At 41.6% G+C, this 19698-nt stretch overlaps 1 protein-coding gene across 6 annotated transcripts in view; it reads right to left on the reverse strand.

Moving 5' to 3' along the window:
- Nucleotides 1–19698, reverse strand: part of COL23A1 (collagen type XXIII alpha 1 chain) — a 192153-nt gene that overhangs the window by 60413 nt on the left and 112042 nt on the right. The window lies entirely within an intron of this gene.

Consider the following 19698-nt stretch of genomic DNA (forward strand, 5'->3'; position numbering starts at 1 on the left):
CTTGTTGCAAAAGAAAAAAAAAAAAAATCCAAGTTCATTCAGAATGAAATGATACATACACACATGCTGAAACCAAAGCACTGATTATGCTTCATTTAAAGCAACTGAGATGGTGTCGCTCGCTCAGTACTCTGGATTCTGCTGCCCTCCCGCCTTCAATTTTTTCTTTTTTTTTCCCCACACCCAGAGACAGTTTCTTCAAACAGTTAAGTGCATACAGCTCTCTTGTTTTAGTCACTAGGGCACAAAGATAAACTGAATTTGAGATATAAATTAAGAAGTGACTGGAATAAAGCCACAGTTGCACTTACATCAAACATGGGATTCTTTCCCTCTTGTTATGGCTGGTCTTACTCAGGCCACTTCCAGATAATACGCTGGCACAGCTGCAGCACAGGGCAGGGCAGGAGCAGATGTGTGCGGTATACACCCCTCTATTTTTAAAACAAGAGGATGTATACTTTGGCAGCTGTGGGGGCTGCTCTATGCAAGATAGAAAGGTTTTCACCACAGATTTGTTTCCCACATCTGCCCCGAGGCAGCTGAGTCCTGGACAGAGATGGAAACTGAAAATCTTTCCAAAGGTAAGTGTCTACACACAAACATGCTCATGTATTTGTTTTAGCATTTCTTTATGAGAACTGTGACCATCTCTGTGCACTGTGTCCATATTCTTCTACACACTTAAAACACCTAGAAAACTTAAAAAAAAAACCAAACCAACCAAATAAACCCAAACATAATCAAGTCACAGTCTCTTCCTTTTAGAGACTTACTGGTTCAGCAAGTCAGGCACAGTTTTATCAACATGAATCTGGAAAATGAACACAGACTCCTTTTTCTGCTGTGGATACAAGCTAGAAAACCACATAGTGACAGAGCTGGGGAACAGAAACGATGTCAAACTCACACTGGAGTCCTCCGGTATCATTTGACTGAAATTCATCACCCTTAAAGTATCTTCAGCATTAGGTAACTTAAAGGATCACTGCCTGGAACAGATGAGCAAATAGATACCCTCAAGTTCAGCTTTCTCAAAAAGCATTTGTGAATTAGGCTTTTTCATGATCAATTGCTAACACAAAGACACTTCTGGGAAGAAGAAGTGACCAGCAACTAAGTTGCACAGTTACTCAGCAAATGGAGATGAGCATTGCTCTACCTGAGTCACTATATTTGCCCCTATGAAACACCACCTTGTTTACAAACTCAAGGAGCACGTGCACATATTGGGAGCTCCTCTACAGCGTGAGATAGTTGTGTATTTCCTGCAGAAACCAGATCATTTTCTTTTTTCCAAGAACTGCAAGACTGTAAGGTAAGCAAGATAATGAAGCACTTATTGCTTCCTTTGGTTTTCAGTTACAATCTCACATTTAAACAAGTTTGACATGTTGGATTACAAAATCACTCGTGAAACATTCAGATCTGACACAAAGTACTTGGGTTTTGATGAATTGCATTTTTGGAGCATGGAAGTACTCAAAGCTAATGCATATTATCTACTATCAGAATTAGCCATTCCAGAGCCAAGATCTCACAGCAAAAACTAAAATATTCTTTGTCATTTTCAATATTATTCAATATGCAAAAATTGCAAGAGAATAGAAAACAGCAAGTCAAGACTTTGCGAGCAGCTGAATAATGAGGTTTCTCGTATATCCAGAAAAGATCCCAGTAACTACAGAGAAGTGTATACATTAGAGAAGAATCAATCACATACTTTGTATTTAAACATCATTCTTATACAAACACATTTGCGGACATAGTCCATGGTTAATGCCCATTTTGGCAGGATTTTCCACCCTCATTGTTTCTCAGCTTCCTAAAAAGGAGAGCTTAAGCTGCCATGTGCAAACCATAAAGCATCTGAGGGATGGGGCCAAGCCCATCCTAAGAGCAAGCCCACAACCATCACGCTGATATCACCAACAGACTTCGCTTCCATGTTACAAATCAAGTTTAACATAAAAATCAAAGTTTTCCTGTTTCGAAACTCATCCAACACTGCACTATTACACAACACAATTTCAGCATCTTTAAAAAAGCTGTTAAATTCTTCCTCCTGTGGTCTTCAAAAGAAACATTTTTCTCCCGTTTAATCCTCTCTCCCCTCCCTAAGTTTTCTGCATGCAGAAAGCATTTCCTCCACCTCTTTAAGAACTACCTTGTTTTCTACACGTTGCCCCACAAGCAACGTCATCTTATAAAGCAAGAAGATCAGGAATAGCCTGTCAAACACATATGAAGTCAGCTTCTGGAGCTGTTTCTATTTCCATTATCTCTTCAACTAGGGCTCCATCATGCCATATGCTTCAAAAGACAGAGCAAAAGCACATCTTAGTGAAACAAAATCCAAATAAAACCCACTCAACAAAATCCCTTCCACATGGTATATTTATGGGGAGAAAGTGCTGCAGCCAGGGATATTTTCTTCTACCCAATGGTACCGGCAAGCTACCACCAGCACATGCATGTCCCAGTAAATGCTGCAGATAAAGGAAAATTGGTGAATACAACATTGGGGATTTCAGTTTTGCTCCAAACCAACTACAGCAGCCATTTGGTATTTGTATTCTCCTGGTCAAGTTCCGCATACACAAACAACAATTACTGATTTTGAAAACCTAATGGTATTATGTTGGTTTAGCTTCCAAAAAGCCTGCGGTCTCCAGTAATTCAATCAGGCAATGATCAACAAGTTAGCATTGATGAAGCCTTGTAAAACATAAGTAAAGTCTGTATAAAACAAAAAATTAATCATATAATTTTATCACCATGATGGCAGTGTCACACAAATAAATGTCTATTACTATGCATATTAACAAGGTTGGCTGTTTCAAAATAATTTTACCCCATTATAAAGTATCCAGTGAATCTACCACACTGTTTTCAACGGAGTAAAATGATGGAAGGTGGACACAGGTGATCCTCCTCCCAAACACTCAAAATTGTAGGAATTCATACTGCACTAAATTATCCAACAAGAAGTCCAGCTGAGAAAGCAGACTGTCTGTAAGCAGCTAGTTGCTGACATAAGGGAAAAAAAAAAAAAAAAAAAAGAGAAAATAAAGTCCTCTCTTGCGTATGGAGTAACCCCTCTCTTGGCATAGCTATTTAAGGGGCTCCTTGAGCAGAGATGGGGTATATGGCTTCAGGACACTGCACCTTACCCAGCACCATGTGGTATCTAGAAGCATGAACACGTGCGGTTATCTCTGAAGTCAGACAACTGCAGCTAATGGTTTGGGGAGAGGATTTTGCAAGATGAACTACATTGCAGCACAGACTGGTATGGTGGATGATTACTGACTCTGTGTTACTCAATTCTCTGTTTATGCCAGTCAAAACACACACAACCTAAATGGACTTTTTGATAATGCAATTTAAATGAGACATGATTCAGCCATCAGGGACTCCACTCTCCCAGTAAATGTGTCAGTGGAACAACGCTGGGAGAGGTACTCTGAGCAATGCTGTTAAAATACCACTCAGCACATCTGAAAGGGCTATTATTAACATTACTGTGACCTTGCAGAGATTGGGATTTGTCTGAGGATGGTGGCAACAGATGCAAAATGATGCTGTTCACTTCCAAGAAAACGTCTTCTAACTGGCCACTGGTGGGATGGAAGTGCAACCAGAAGAAACACAGGTAACAGCACCATGTGAATTAGGTGGATGATTTAACACATTCAGGAGACAGATCAGGTGACTTCAGGAAGTTTTCTCAATTTCTCTGCACATAAATTTTTATGCTGTGCTTATCACATCAATACACCTAAACTCTTTAAACATATAGGGTTTTTTTTTAGGTAGAAAAAAAGCTCAACAGCAATATAAATTTCTAAATACAATACATACATGCTTCAAACATCCTAATTTTTAGTTTCTATTAAAATAAACAATTTTTAGAACAAGCATGTAAATCCTCTGTTTTGCCTGGTGAGGCTGGGGTAGCTCTGAGATTTCTCTGGGTACCTGCTAAGGCAGTCACCATCATGGTAAAGAACATGACATTTCTTGTCCACAGGGTTTTTCTTCTCCCTTCTGCTAATACACTTGCAATAAATCTTACAGGCACTTAAGCTCTAACTGTATGCTTAGAGCACAATTCAAATTCTTTGGAAATTATAACCTTTTGTGAAAGGGTGAGTACATAACAGTGTATTTGAAAGATATAGCCCATGCCTAAGAGGCCTGTAGGAAGTATTCTACCTTGTCTATAGCTAGAGAAGTTCCCTTCTTGGTAATTTAACCTCTTTTTCCTAAAGTGTGAAAATCATTGGTCTAAGTTTAAACACCACTGGGTCCCAGTGTTATGTAGTTACTTTAAATATTCCCCCTATCCTCCCAATAATGTACAACGGTCATTGTATGGAAGAGGAACCAGACAACTGGGAGGAGAAAAAAAAAAAAAAAAAAAAAAAAGAAAAAATCAACTGCCTCACGTATACTAGCTTCTGGTTATCTCCTGTATTTAGGAGTATCCAAAGTCCTTACAAACCTTCAGTCATTTGGGGATATCTGCCTTGTCCCAAATTAACCTCTTCCCTGAGGACTGAGGAAGTTTTGCTGCCTAAAGGCTTAGTCATGGCTAATGACCAAGGCTCAGGTCTGGATGGGGCTCTCCAGGCGGTGCTGGTGTCTCGGGCAGCCCTTGGAAGAGTTTTCACATGGTGGCAGAGTGACCCAGGGAAAGCCTGGAGAGCAGATGATGAAGAGCTCAGCAAAAGAAGTAGGACAAAACAAGAATAAAAGAGAAAAGAACAAAATAAATCAAAAGCCAAATTATACTAATTGCCAAAAGAAGAGTCTTCAGTTGTATTAAAATATCCTCATACATCATGCTGGACTAGACTTGCAAGGTGGTATTTTCCTACTTGAGATATATCCTGGAGAACTGGAGATGAGAAGTAGAGTCTCAAGCTTGTGGAGGCTTCCCACATCAGGGTTGAAATTATAATGGAAAAAAATGTCAAATAAAATGCTTTCACTCCCAGAGCAGCAGAAACAATGTACTTTGTTCTCACAAATTGGGACCAGGTAGGTTGGCACAAGGTCTTTGGCAAAGAAACAATTTAGCCTCAAATTCGAGACCAGAGCAATAGCATTAGATCACTTATTCAGACTTAAGTTGTGAGCAGCTGTTTGGCTTTTATTTCACACAAAAGCTAATACTGTAAAAGGAATTCCTGGCCCATATTCAAATGTTATATTTGCCCATAAGCAGTGTTTCTCATTTTAGCCCTGATAATGCAATGAAATCCATGATGAAAAATTTTTACAGAAGAGATGCAGAGGAAAAGAAACCAAAGTATTTTTTTTTTAAAGACTTTGGGTTTGTTGCGTGTTGAAATGCAATATTTAGACCTTGAGTTTTCACCATGCTGAAGATTTAATCACCAAGCTTCTGCTCATTTTAACTGAGCATATAATTAAAGTTACAATCAAAGGAATATATATATATGAACTTTTATGGAAGATATAGTTTCCATTATATAGACAGAACCAGCATGTGCTACAGTCGTATTCACTCCACAGAAAGAATACGGTGTTTCCTGTAGCAAGTGTGAATGATCAAACCAATATAATCCTTTTTACTGTGGTATATCTGACCTACATGGCAGAGCTTCCAGCAGAAATACGCTGAGGCAGTCACAGCTAAAATTGATATCTGAGGTCTAAACAGCCACTCTTAAGGTCAATGATAAATAAAAGCAATTAATTACTAACTTAAGAGCAGCATTTGTGTCTCTAAAGAAATAGGCTTCCAGATGTAATGTTCATCTGTGTCAAGCCTGAAACCAATTAACTAGCAGAATCATGACGGCTAACACAAAGGCATTGCTAAAAAAAAAAAAAAAATAGAATAAAATCAAAGAGCACCAGCTGGATGCAAGCAACAATTGCACAAGCCTCTGGGCTACCCCATGAAAAATAAAAGGCTACTCTGGACATTAATTACAACTTCTATCAGAAGGCAAGACAACTCAAATCTAATATACCTGGCCAGAAAGACAAAAATCTCCCTTTGGTCATGCCCCGTCCTAGGTGACCAGGTTGCAGAGATTGGAGTCGGGGTGAAGGAGAGCTCGCTCCAGGCTGGGAATGGGGATGCTAAGTATACAGTTAGCAATGAGACCGAGTATAAAAAGCAGCTGTAGGAAGACTAAGAAAAAAGAAAAAAAAAAGGTCTATCAGCCTGTATAAAAACATAGTTGAGATACCAGAAAGCATGCTGACATGTTTTTGGCACATGTCATGCCTTGAAGGTGGTTGGCACAAGGTGAGGAATAGGCACAATTAGTGAAAAAACAGAAGTCAGTACTCACAAAAGGTGCAAAGGCAAACTCTGTTATAGCCCCTTTCTACCATGTTTTGGGCCTGCTCTGGCCCAGAATTCAGTGGTAATGGTCATTTTCATTCAAGTGCAAAGAGGGGATAATATATTGCTCACGCATCTGGGGAATGTTTTGGTAACAACTTTATTTTAGACCAAAGTCATCTCCTGGGCCAACACATTAAACCAAGCTGCTTCCAAGTGCATGGCACAGCCAACGGTTTCCTAAGTGTCCTGAGTTGAGTGAGTGGTGGAGGTCTTTTTTGGTGGCAGGGGAGGGTGCTATCGGGGCGGCCCCCTGTGAGAAGCTTCTCGAAGCTCCCCCAGCTCCACGTCAGCTCCACTTCTGTTTGGAAAACTGAGCCAATCAGCTGTGACTCTGCAATAACATATTTAAGAAGGGATGTGGTGACGTGCAGTCGGACTTGTGAGGAGGAGTTGCTGCAGCTGCATGAACACCAAGGTCAGTGGAGGAACGGAGGAAGAAAGGAGGGGGGAGGTGTGCCGGAGCAGAGACCCCCCCTGTATCCTGTGGTGAAATGGCAGGGCGGCCCCCCCCCCACCACCCATGAAGATCTACAGTGGAGCAGACATTGATTTATGGCCTGTGGCTTCCACCTGGTTGATCAAGGTTCTGTGCCTGAAGAAGGCCGGGGTCTCATGGGAAAAGGTAGCCCCGTTGCTGTAATTCAGCACTTGGAGGACTGCAGCATGCGGGGGAGTCCCACGCCAGAACAGCTTGGGAAGGGCTGCAGCCGTGGGAGGGAATCCAGTTGGAGAAAGTTAGTGACCCATGACGGAGCAGTGTGGGGAACACTGCGGCCCATGGGAGGAATTCAAGACGGAGAAAGTTTGTGGAGGACTGTCTCCTGTGAGAGGGGGACCACGATGGAGCAGGGGGAAGAAGTTCCAGAAGCTCTCTCCACTGAAGATAAAGGAAGTGGCGTCACTGACTGCACCCCCCCATTCCCTGCCCCTGCGCTGCTGGGTGGAGGAGGTAGAGATATCGGGAGCAGAACTGAGCCCGGGAAGAAGGGAGGGGTGGGGGGAAGGTGTTCTTAAGATGTGGCAATGCTTCTCACTGTCCTACTCTGTTATGTGTTGTTAGTGTCTGTAATAAATGTATGTTCTTTTTTTTTCTTCCCCTAACGAGTCTGCCTTTTGCTCGTGACCATAAAGGGGGATTTTTTTTCCCATCCCAGTCCTATCTCAAACCCCAAGCCTGGATCTCTGTCCCTTCTTATTGCCAGAAGAGAAGGGAGAGAGAGCTGCTGCACTGTGGTTGGCTGCCAACCAGGCCCAAACCACGATACCAAGATGCAAGCTATACGGTGGAGCTCTGCAAGTGCACATTAACCTTATGAATTATCAAAATGACCGCTGTAATTTGTTTAACCATATTCATTTGCTTACTCAATGCATCTTATTTGATGAATAGTTTGTTTTATTTGGCTCTTTCAGGATCACCAGTCTTGCAAACAGCTCAAAAAGCCATAATGAAGTGGCTGATTTTGCTCAGCTGCTTCTTCCAGATGCTTAATTCATTACCAAACAGCCAAATGCATCTTTCAACCATTGGTTGAAAATGGTACTTCAACCATTTTCAGGTCCGAAATTTCAATTGTCTATGAAGCAATAGGTCTATAAATCTTTTGACATGACAGCTAAACGCATAAACGCATTCTTTCCCATTTAAAAGTAAAAAAATCAAGATTGATAGGATACAAAGGCAGCAGCAGTGTGGGAGATACACAGTAAGGTTTTTTTGTGTTTTTTTTTGTTTTGTTTTGTTTTGTTTTTTGTTAATAGTGAAAAGCATCTCAAAGATCAAACAGGAAATTTAAATTATTTCTGACAATCCCAAAGGTGCAACTTTTTACCTCCAGATACTTGAATTCCTATCATCTGTGCATTTTAGAGATCAGCTAAACAAATGCTGGATTGCCAGTTTAACTTACCAAATGATATCCAGGAAAGGTTCAAAGGTTTAGCGGAGATGAGGTATTGTTCTTTAAACATTGAGATAAGATGAAAAGAAAGAAGCAATTATTCTGAGCAAAGCTATCCAATATGTTACTAAGTTTGGATACTACCATCAGTTTCCACTTGTATTTTAAAGTGTCCAAGTTTGAGAAAAATGGTGCAAAATATGGTGGAAGGAGGAAACAAGGCCAGAGAAATATGAAAGGGAAACACAAAAAGCATCCGACTTTCTTCTGGTTTGGTGTTAAGGACAAGTGCAGTGGTGGGATTGCATGGACTGAAGCTGCAGACATGGGGGCAACGGACAAAAGATTTGCAAAACAGAATCAACACAAGATTTCACTGCACAAATATGTCAGTTTGAGGCTCGATTGAACCGTTTTATCACTTTGTGAGCTACTTTGTCCATAGACCACTGTTTTCCCAATCATATGCTCCAGGTACTGCACAAAGACTTTTGCTAACTCTCCAAGTCTACCTTGTTCTTGAAAGGCAGGAAAAAAAGGCAGGTCTCTCCCTAGAGCAGGGCAGTCAGGTTGGCCTTCATCTTTCATAGATTAGTATACGATGCCTATTGCTGCATCTTGCCAACTTTTTAACTAAAATCAGACCTGGATTTAAGATGCAACACAATAAGCTGAATCCTGCTTTCAATTTTATTTTCTGGATTCCAGGATACACTTTAAAACTGTTGATATATTGGATGTAATTTCACCTGAGGATCTAAGAGTACTTCAAGTAGAAACCTTGTGAGCCTTCCATGAATATAGATATATTTCCATGCGCTAGGGCACATGGAAAATAAAGAGGCGATTGGTGACAGTCAACATGGCTTCACTAAGGGAAAATTGTGCCTGAGGAATTTGGTGGCCTTTTACGAAGGGGTTACAGCACTGGTGGATAAGGGAAAAGCAAATGACATCATCTACCTGGAGTTGTGCAAAGTATTTGACACTGTCCCACAGGACACCCTTGTCTCTAAACTGGAGAGACATGGATTTGGTGGATGGACCACTGGGTGAATAAGGAACTGGATGGATGGTCTCCAAGTGGAGAGCGGTGACGAGTGGCGTTCCTCAGGGGTCGGTGCTGGGCCCGGCGCTGTTTAACATCTTTGTTGGCAACATGGACAGTGGGATCGATGCACCCTCAGCAAGTTCCCCGACGACCCCGAGCTGTGTGGTGCGGTGACACGCTGGAGGGCAGGGATGCCATCCAGAGGGACCTGGACAGGCTGGAGAGGTGGGACTGTGCAAACCTCATGGGAGTTCAACAAGGCCAAGTGCAAGGGCCTGCCCATGGGTTGGGGCAATCCCAAGCACAAATCCAGGCTGGGTGAGGAGTGGATGGAGAGCAGCCCTGCGGAGAAGGACTTGGGGGTGTTAGTGGATGGAAAACTGAATATGGACCAGCAACATGTGCTTGCAGCCCAGAACCCACCCGTGTCCTGGGCTGCAGCCAGAGCAGGGGGGGCAGCAGGGCCAGGGAGGGGATTCTCCCCCTCTGCTCCGCTCTGGGGAGACCCCCCTGCAGTGCTGGGGCCAGCTCGGGGGCCCCCAGTATAAGGCAGCCAGATTGGATGTTGGTCAGTTTGGTCATTTTGAGTTAAAGAATGGGACTTTGAGGGATTTAGGGAGTACTGAGCAATGAATCCCAGTTTAGAAGAAAAGCCAAATCCCAACATTTTCACTCATTGTAGGTTTCAGAAAACATTTAAAGAATCCCCACCCTAACAGCAGAAATACCTATAAATCCAACAGGGTTTTATAGAAACTAAATATGGGTCTGTAGAACTAAACTAAGAACTCACACAAGATAACAAAAAGTGGTATTTTTTCCACTCTCAAAATTTTTCAACAGCTTCAGAGACCAATAAAGAGCAGTTCTGCGTTTGTATTTTCCAGATAATTAAGAAGACCATGAAGCCAGAGTAAATCCCCAAACTATATTTTGCTTTTCAACCACATCGTCTCCAGGTTACCTTAATACTACACTTGAGCCCGCTCCGTACACAGCCGTGCATCCCCTGCAAAACGTCCTGCTGCTGGCTGCCTGTGCCTTGGAGCAACACTGCCATACAGCACAGAGCAGGTATCTCACACCGCACAGTTCTTTGCCATTGAAAAAAGTGACCCTGAATTGATCTGATACAAAGCAATGATATTTACTGAATGGGGGAGTAGAAAATCTTGTCTCCAAGGGGATCCTGCTGCCTGTTGGGGAGCTCCACACCCCCGGGAAGCGTCTCCTCTCACAGAGGAACCTCATGGGAGTCTCCAGTCATGTTTGTACATCACTGCTGCACACTCATGAGTCATTGTACAGACCCATAACCAAGAAGCCTGCTCTAAGCACGGCTAAAATTTGTCCTAACCCAGACCTTTGGCTGAGAGGGAGATGTTCCCTTACCCACAGGCAGAGGTGCAATAACCCATGTTACCCGGGTGAAAAAAATTTATGAAGAATGACATCTGGTTTCTGCACAACTTGGCTGTCAAACCCCACTCTTGCTGATGTTTCTGTTTCTTATCTTTTTGCTTGTGTTTGGAGCTAAAACAAGTTCCAGCTGAGTGAAGGAGCTGGCTGCTACAGGGGTCAGCCCCAATGGGCCCCCCACACCCCGGCAGGCAAACCCACCCCCGGCACCTTCCCCATGGCCGGTCCAACGCCAGGCACCATCCCAAGTGGCATGAACCTCCCCTAACCCTCAGCATCATTTCACCTCTACTAGCTGCAAAAGTGACCCATACTCTCCCTCTTGGGAAAAAAAAAAAAATCTTACTATTGGTCACAATTTGGTTTCTTCTTTCCTTTCCACAGCACTCTCAACCCCTCCTGCTGCTGACAAAGGTCATTTTCCACCTTCATTTTCTTCTGGCACTGTTTACATTTGCTGCAATACCATAAAGTAGAGTAAATTTTGCAAACACTCCGACTGAATCCATATAATAATAAATCAGATCCTCCAAGAAACTATGTGTCACTCGTATAAAATCAGAAAGTCTAAAAAACCCCAAATTATCACAGCTGCTCCCCCCCCTCTCTCCAACTCCTCAGCCACCTAGGAAAGCTGCTATTGTTCTGACTGACAGAAGGACATCAACAGCCCAATGCAAGCAGGCTGATTGACAAGACCCTTTCCTTTTGTGTCTGATTTTGCTCAGTAAACCATTTAAAACATGTCAAACAAATACCGCAGTTCAGCAGTTCCCTGTGAAACTTCTGCCAACTCCGTTCCCTCTGGAGAAGGCAATTACCTTATTTATAGGGGTTGGGGAACAAATGCTGAATTTCTTTTCCATAATCATTTATTAATTGTTCTCATATTGAAAAAATGACTTTGGTAAAATAAATAAGATCCAGCCCTCGCTCATACTCCTGCAAGAAAAATTAATTTTGCAAAAGTAGGACATCCCAGGGCCAGCCCAGCACATGAGCTGGCTCTCACAATGCCTGTGCCCACTTGCCCAGGATCTGAACGGGAAACTGGAGAAAGCATTTAGGAAAGAGTACATTTACCAGAAAAATAATAAAAAAGAGAGCTCAGATTACAGATATTCAGCACTGCTGTTCAACTCTGAGCTTTTATTGTGCTATTACTGTTAGAGCAACCAGGACACTTTTATATGTTTTGATAAGTGCACGCATACAAGACTCCTGTTCCAAAGTCACTGCTATTCAATATACATACACAGCAACAAAAATGCGTTCAAATAGGAAACGGATGGGATAAAAAGGAGGATAAACAAGAACTAGTGTACGACCATAAATTTCCTATGGTCACTTAACTCTGGCAGCAGTGACTCACTGAGGTTTTATTGTATCATTTTATAACCATGTAGGGGAAACCACTCCAATCATGTGGATGCCACCTCTTCAGTTCTCAAATCATGAAAAAGCACTTTTGAAATTTCAGGTATACGAGTTTAGCCTGAAAAAGTGCAGTTTGATGCTTATGGGAAGGGTGATTTTCTGCCTTTTTATTTTTTTTTTCTTAACTACAGCAGGAAATTGCAAGAAACTAAACTGGACACTTGACAATCACTAGAAAATATTTATACTAATATAACTATAACTGCCCAAGGCAAACAAACAGTTGCCAGAAACACAACTTAAACTGATAGAATAAGAAATAAACACAAGAATAACAGATGGGTTCAGCCCAAAACCTTCGTGCATGTATGTTGAGCAGTCCCTCCCCTCTAGAACTGCTCCTGCATCACCACCTCCCTGGTCCTGCCCAATGGACTCCACCACAGATGTGGCTCAGGACATGTCAGTGCGTTCGTTTAAGCCACTGAAAACCTCAAAGTCTAAAGCATTTGCTCATTCTTCCACTGGTTATAGGAAGTAGCGACAGAGCCCAGGAAGAGAAAGAAGCAGCTCATGGGGACACTGTAGGAGGTTTGCTCTCCTGGACAACACTATGTAAATTATAAGCATTTCTGGCTTCACCAAACTCTCAATTTTGAGCAACTGCAAAACCAGCATTGCTTTGATGTTGCCACATGGCTGCACCAACTGTGCTGGGGAAATTGCACCTTTCATAGGGCCAGGATGACCTGCAGTACATACCACCACTGAACCTACCTGCACAAAACCCAAGGTGTTCATTTACACCCAATAAACAAGCCTGAATCTGTTTTAATGAATGTGACAACCTGAGAAATGGCGGAGAAAACACTTCATTCTTGAAGTGCTGCTGCACTGTTGGCAGCAGCTCCTGCCCAGCAGCTAAAGAGGACAATTAACACCCACAATGAGCAAAGCACAGACCAGCACCATCTCTGGTTTTAGCTCTTGTTGACAGTGGGTGAAAATCCAAATTTGTAGCTATGCATCCAAAAATTGCAGTTTGCACTTGGAGCCTGGGTGATTGCACTCTGCATTTAGGTTTAAACCCTCTTATTGGCATGTAAGGCAGCATGGCAAGGAGGACACGAACACTAAGCCACCACTCTGGATCTATCCCACATCCCACCACTGAGCCTCCTGGCACAGTCCATCCAACAAAGTGGAGAAACCCAAACACAAGGCCAAAGATAGCTTTGTTTTGCTTGTGGTAGCTTCATACTTTTTGGTTTTACTTTTTGGTTTTGGTCTGTTGTGTTGTGGAAGCTGTGCAGAAGTGGTTACATCTCAGATATGCACTTTGCAAAAACAGAGGAATTGCCACCTTGTTCAGTGAAAAAGCAGAGCCCTTTCAGCAAGTCACTCAGCCACTATCACCATGTGCATGGAGCAAGAGCTGGCAAAAGAAATTAATTCAGCACATAAGGAACAAAGGATATTGGAATCGCCAAGAGAAATATTAACTTTTCTCAAATGTAAGCCTATTTGACATTGTTTTAACTATACTAATTTGTATACAATACACATACTGAACAAAACCAGGCAGACTAATGACAAAGTGGATAATTTCACAAAACAAACAACATCAGGGCAAAAAAGTCAGTTTTTCATCATGAGACTTCAGGTATTTGAGTCCCCACCAGAGGAAACAAAACAGGATCAAACAAGCCTGGAGAGCTCTTGCCTTTCCCCCTAACCCCAGACAGAAACCCGTGCTGAGCACAGATAGCAGCTTTGCTGTCTCTCCCCACTCCACAGGCTCAAAGCTCTTGAAAATACCATAGCCCATTTGGAAGTGCCTAGGATGAAAGACGCTTGACATATTTTCATTTGCATCCTCATTTACAGCAGCCCCAGACTCTCCGCTGTGCTGCACTAATCCCCGGTTCAGCCATTCTCAACCTCTGCCTCTTCTGATTACCCCAACCCTGACCTGCCGAGCAGTGAGATTTAATCCTCCCCTGAAATGCTTCCAAGTCAGATTTGAGCTGCCAAGAAAGAGTCCACATTCCTCAATTTCTACCACTCTTGGCTATATGTTTTGTTGGCTGAATTATCTTAATAGAAATACTTAAGTATTCAAATGTGAGTGCATGTATATCCCCATCTCCATAAAGAAATCTGCTTTGCCCTATAGTCATCATCCCGGGGATCCCCTTTTCTCACCATGAGTTGGAGATTTGCAGATTAATCCCATCAAACTAGCTCTTTTTAACCACATTGAAAGCACAAACCATCCAAAACAGCTTTCCTGCATAAAAACAAAGACCCGTTTCTAGACATGGTCCACCACTTCCATACAGGTCACCTGAAGTTTGCTCTACATTTTTCTAGAAAGGAGGGAGTTTTTTTTTCAGCCCAGTTGTACTTCGGACACACTGAGTGTCCCAGCTCATGACCAGAAAAAACTTCTTGGTAACTCAAGGCCCAGTGGGTCTTCATTTTGACCAAGCATTGGCAACACTCCTCTGTCACTCCTCCTTCAAACTCCTTGGACAAAGATGTTGAAGGAAAAGAGCCCAATTCTTTAGTGAGGGAGGCACAGAAACCCTTCATGCCTCCAAACAAGAATGGTTTCCAAGAAAAAGCCACATACAAACAACATCTGCAAAACTACTATAAGACTTAGACTTCCACAACATCCTAAGCAGCTGTCTACAACAGAATAAACAAATATTTTTCTTGTTTTATGTCTAGCGATACGTTTTATCCAAGAGATCTACAGCATTGCCTCATGGGAGGGAAGAGTGGTAGTGGGGGAGATGGGGAAAGAGCTGGGACAATGTCCTGCTAAAAGAAGCAGGGACCCCTCTGTGCCCCAAATTGTGCATTTAGGCCTAAAAGTTAGCTTTTTAAGGTGAAGAAAGCTAGTTACTAATTTTGGAAAAAACAGACTGGTGATCATCACACAGATTTAAAAGTAACTGGGGAGTATTGGGGCTGCCTAGTGAAGAAAAATGCCCTTTCCAAATACTAGCCTTAAAATTTCACTTCCTCCAAAAGAAAATAACTGTTTGAGGGAACACAGGTCTCTGCAGTCATGGGGTGCTCAGCACAACAGGAATTTCTACATGTCCCTGACAAGGGGCTCATACCAAATGAACTGACAGCATCTCCACTCACCATTAAAATGAAATGTGCTCCTTCCTTTCTTGTGCCACACACAACCTCCCCCACTAAGTTTCAAATTGTTTTTTAATCTAGTTATTAAATGAAGTGTCTTTTTTTATCTTAGAAGTTTTATTTGTTTATTTGTTTATAATTTCTTTTAGAGCCAATGTAAGAGGTCAAATAAATTCCAGATGACATCCAGACTGCTTTATATTTCTATTTTTTTAGTCTTTTCTTTTGAAATTAATTGAAAGGAACACAGTATCACAAGAAAATGTAAAGGTCTCTAAATCCCTTAAATAAGTGGCATTAATTTCAACTTCCACTTTCAACAGCAGCACTATCATGGCAGGATCTGTGCTACAAGATACCAACTTCTGTTGCTCTGCTGAATGACCATCTTAAGTATGAGATTTAGTATTGGTTTTACCTTTATTTTTCAACACGTCTAAAAAATACTCTCTGTCTCTTACAATGCCATGGACTGTAAATCAGATGGTAACAGGAATTCTAAACATCATATCCAAAGGTATTTCCAGTTTAGCAGTTGTGGACATGAGGTTGAAAACTCCAACATGAACGAGATACAACATGCAAATGGCAATCACAACAGACACACATTTTATTGCTTAGCCTTAATATTCACAATCCCTAATTTTTGAACTCCAAGTCAATTAATGGAAGTGTTGCATATGTTTTAATGAAGGCTAGATTTCCTGACATTAACAACAGTCCTAACTTACTAATGCAACTGCTCAGAAGAGGCAATATATTGTATCTCGAAGCCAGTCAAGTTTCAGTCCATGACTTGTTATCCTCAACATAAACCATTTGGCAATACAGGAACGTGAAGGGAAATGCTCTCCCCATCAGGTCTCCTTGACCAGGAAGCTCTTTTCTCAGTGGCTGACTGACCTTTAAGATTGCACCATGCATTTTAATGTAACCAGGCTGAAGCTGAGGGCCAAAAGCCAGAGGCTTGGAAATAAAATATTAATAAAAAAAAAATGTTTGCCTACTCTGTTTCTCTGTCTGTGAACAGACTACAAAGGTTTTTCCTTGCTCAGAACTGCTGTTTTCCCAGCATTCACAAATTTTGGCCTCAGTTCTAGCTACTTCAAAGGCAGTAGATATGGCTCAGAGAAAAAACAAAATTGGAAAGAAAAAAGATGCTGGCATTTCAGCAAAACACTGGTCACGTTGTGGGATCTCCTTGGGATCTCCGAATTAATTTCAGATTGCTTGAAATTTATCTCCTTGCATCTTTTTGATGCATCCCATTATCTTCTCTGAATCTCACCACATGATAGTTCTGTCTCTACAACCCTTGACAATTCAAAAGAACAAATCAAACTGCCTTTTTCTAGTCATGAAAATTATAAGCCAAATAACTTGGAATTACAAGCTTTCTTTTTAAGCAAAGAGTCATCATAAAATTAACACTAGCTCAGATCACGTACCAGAGATTCAAGGTGAGCTCCTTCCAGTGCGAGGACACTGGTAGGTACTGGGAACATCTAAATGAGAGAGTCCCTACAAGGCTTTGGCAGAGCAGCACCTCCCGACCCCTTTGGGCTGCAAGGAAAGCTCGGTTTCACCTTCATTGTGCAAATGGGGGATTTTACCTAAACGAGACTTGGGCACAGACCTGGTGTTGTGCCAGTCTTACCGCACTCTTTGTTAAGGGAAATTTGTACTGAACTTCCCTTCCAGTTCCTACGTGCATTTTTCATATCTTAAGAGCGCAATTGCAGTGGCACAGCACAATCAACAAATGAGCTTTGGATTTGTCTTTTTGTAAAGCTTCTGTACGAACATGGAGGTGAAAGTACACATTTTGGCTAAGGCCTTCTTTGCGATTTCTCTCTTGACCCTGCTAAAGTTTCAGCATAACTGCATCCGTGCCTGTATCTTAAATTAGGGACATAACCAAGGAGCTAAGATGGTACCCTCCAAGTCTTTAATAGCCCTAAGCTATTAAAGACAACAGTACAAGATTTAAGATGAGTCTTCAGATCACCCCAGTCATGTATTCACTCTCTACTCATGAGATGAGTAACAGCAGCCTCAGATACTCCCTCCAAGGTTGTACAAATGACAGAGCCAAGCCCTCTCCCCTGGGCTTTGGGTGTTCTGGTTCCACCCAGCTGGGTGGGAAAAGAGATGATGCCCTGCAGGACATGGTGCAGGAAAGGGAAGAAAGGATTGCTGGTAGCTATTATGAACACAATTTGAGGACAGAACTTTTACAGAAAGTTTGTCAAATTCCTCCACAATTGCATGCAGCAGGTAGGAAAGCTGATGGAGTCAAATATCTGCAAAGATTAATTTCCTGCTCTGTGGCAGAGACAGCGCTGACTGGCCAGGTTTAGTGAAACAATGAGCACGTCAGCTAGATCGTAAATTGGTTTAAATGCTAGAAAAATTATCTGTTGGCTGGCAGGGCTTAATGCACAACAAGCTGTCTGGTGTGGACACAGATTAATCATGCTCAAAAATGGATAGAGAGCTCAAAGCTTCATGGCACATCTGCGTACACACAGCCATAAGGAAAAACTGAGATTTCATCAAACTGGATGAATAGCCTGGAGCACAAGGCATCATTCTTGAGCATTTGCCTGCTGAGCATTTTAAATAGGTAAATGGTGTTTTCATTGCTGTTATGATGAAAGCCATTAACTTCATCTTGCAGTTCCTAAGGAGAAGAATGATGGAGAGGAATCGAGAAGCCATTGCACACATTCAAATGAGACAAAATTAGGTGTCAAAGCCTGAACTGCAGAATCCTTCCTGACTTATATTTTATGCCTGTTAAACCAGCAATAACTATTCAGTTCCCTGTTTGACTTGGAGAAGTAACATTTCAGATGTTGTGACAGCTATCTCTTCCAGTGATAGACAGTCACAGCCATGATTCTTGACTCAGAGTTACCTCAGATAATTCACACAGCCCATATTACTGCATTTCTCATTGCATCGTGGCATTTTTAATCTGCCTCTGAACATACTGTAAATGCAGATATTAAATTGTTGTTTAATCACTGCTACTATAGGACTTATTGTTAGCTACTTGTATTTGACTACAATAAAAAGCATTAACTGTGCCAAATGAATATTTTACTTAAACAAGAAATATCTGTAAATAACCTAACAGTCCCCATTCTCACAGAGGTTAAATCTAGCATTTAATATTGAATTGTTGCAATTTCCATAGAGCTTTTCATGGGAAGAGATCAAAGAGCATTTATATGAAATTGTTATTCATATTTTGCAGACAGGGAACATAATTCTTCAACATTTAAGATGTTTACCCAATAATAGCAGTTATGGCCAGGAATAATGTCAAGTTTTCTGGTTTCCAGTTCAAAAGGCAACACTCATCCTGGGTACAAAAAAAAAAAATTTTGAAAGCAAGCAAATTACTCCTTTGGATTAAATTTTCTGCAACTACCTTTGCTTTTTATACTCTAATCTTATTGCTAAAAACTAGGGACAATAATTTATGAAAAAAAAATCTAGTCTTTTTATATTTCATTCCTGTCTACGTGAAATAACACCATATCATTCTGATGATTTGCCAGCGTCATGATGCTGCTTCTGACATTCAGAACATCTATGTTGTTTTAGGTTGCACTTCTGCCATAGGAAACTGAGACCAGACAACCATCACCTTGTCCAAAGCATCAAGGCCCAGATACTAGATTTAAAGTGGGGGTGTTTTCCAGTGAATATTTTTTACTTGAAAAGTAAATAACCAAGAATTCAACACTATCATTTACATTTTCCAATTCAAAACAATATTAAAGTTGAAAACGTTCTGAATTTTGTAAAAACTGTTTTCTCTCTTTTCTTTCAAAATAGAACACGTACAAGGCAGAGAATATTTTTATACAGACATCCTGCTTTAGTGACTTCACTACGTGGATGTGAAAGATCCCAGCAAACATCAGCAATATTCCAGGTGTCCCAGAGAGATACAAGGCACAAGCGACCTCAGTTCAACATCCTATCAGCAGAGATCCAGCTGGGTCCTCGTGCTTGGCCAGGCATTGTGTCAGATGGGACAGGTCCTTTTTCTCACTGCCATGGGTCTTTCCTCCTCCAGCAAAACCAAGTTACTTTACCCAAACATTTCCTACTTCTACTGAGTACCCCTAGAAAAAGCAGTCTTCAGAAAGAAAACTGAATTTTCTGTATCCCATTTTACAGTATTGATGATGAAGGAAATGTATCCTTTTCAACTAAAAGTCAGAGCAGCACATGGGCTGTTTAGAGCATTTTCATAAGATGACCACATTGAATTGATTTCTAGCATTAAGGCCGCAAGCTCTTGAGCAGCAACATGCTTCCACATTTTTTCCTTCCTAGTAACAAAGATAGACGGTGACAAACATCCATTTTGCACGAGG

This window comes from Tyto alba, unplaced genomic scaffold, assembly GCF_018691265.1.
Source record: "Tyto alba isolate M040663 unplaced genomic scaffold, T.alba_DEE_v4.0 Super-Scaffold_17, whole genome shotgun sequence".
NCBI classification, from domain to species: Eukaryota; Metazoa; Chordata; class Aves; order Strigiformes; family Tytonidae; genus Tyto; species Tyto alba.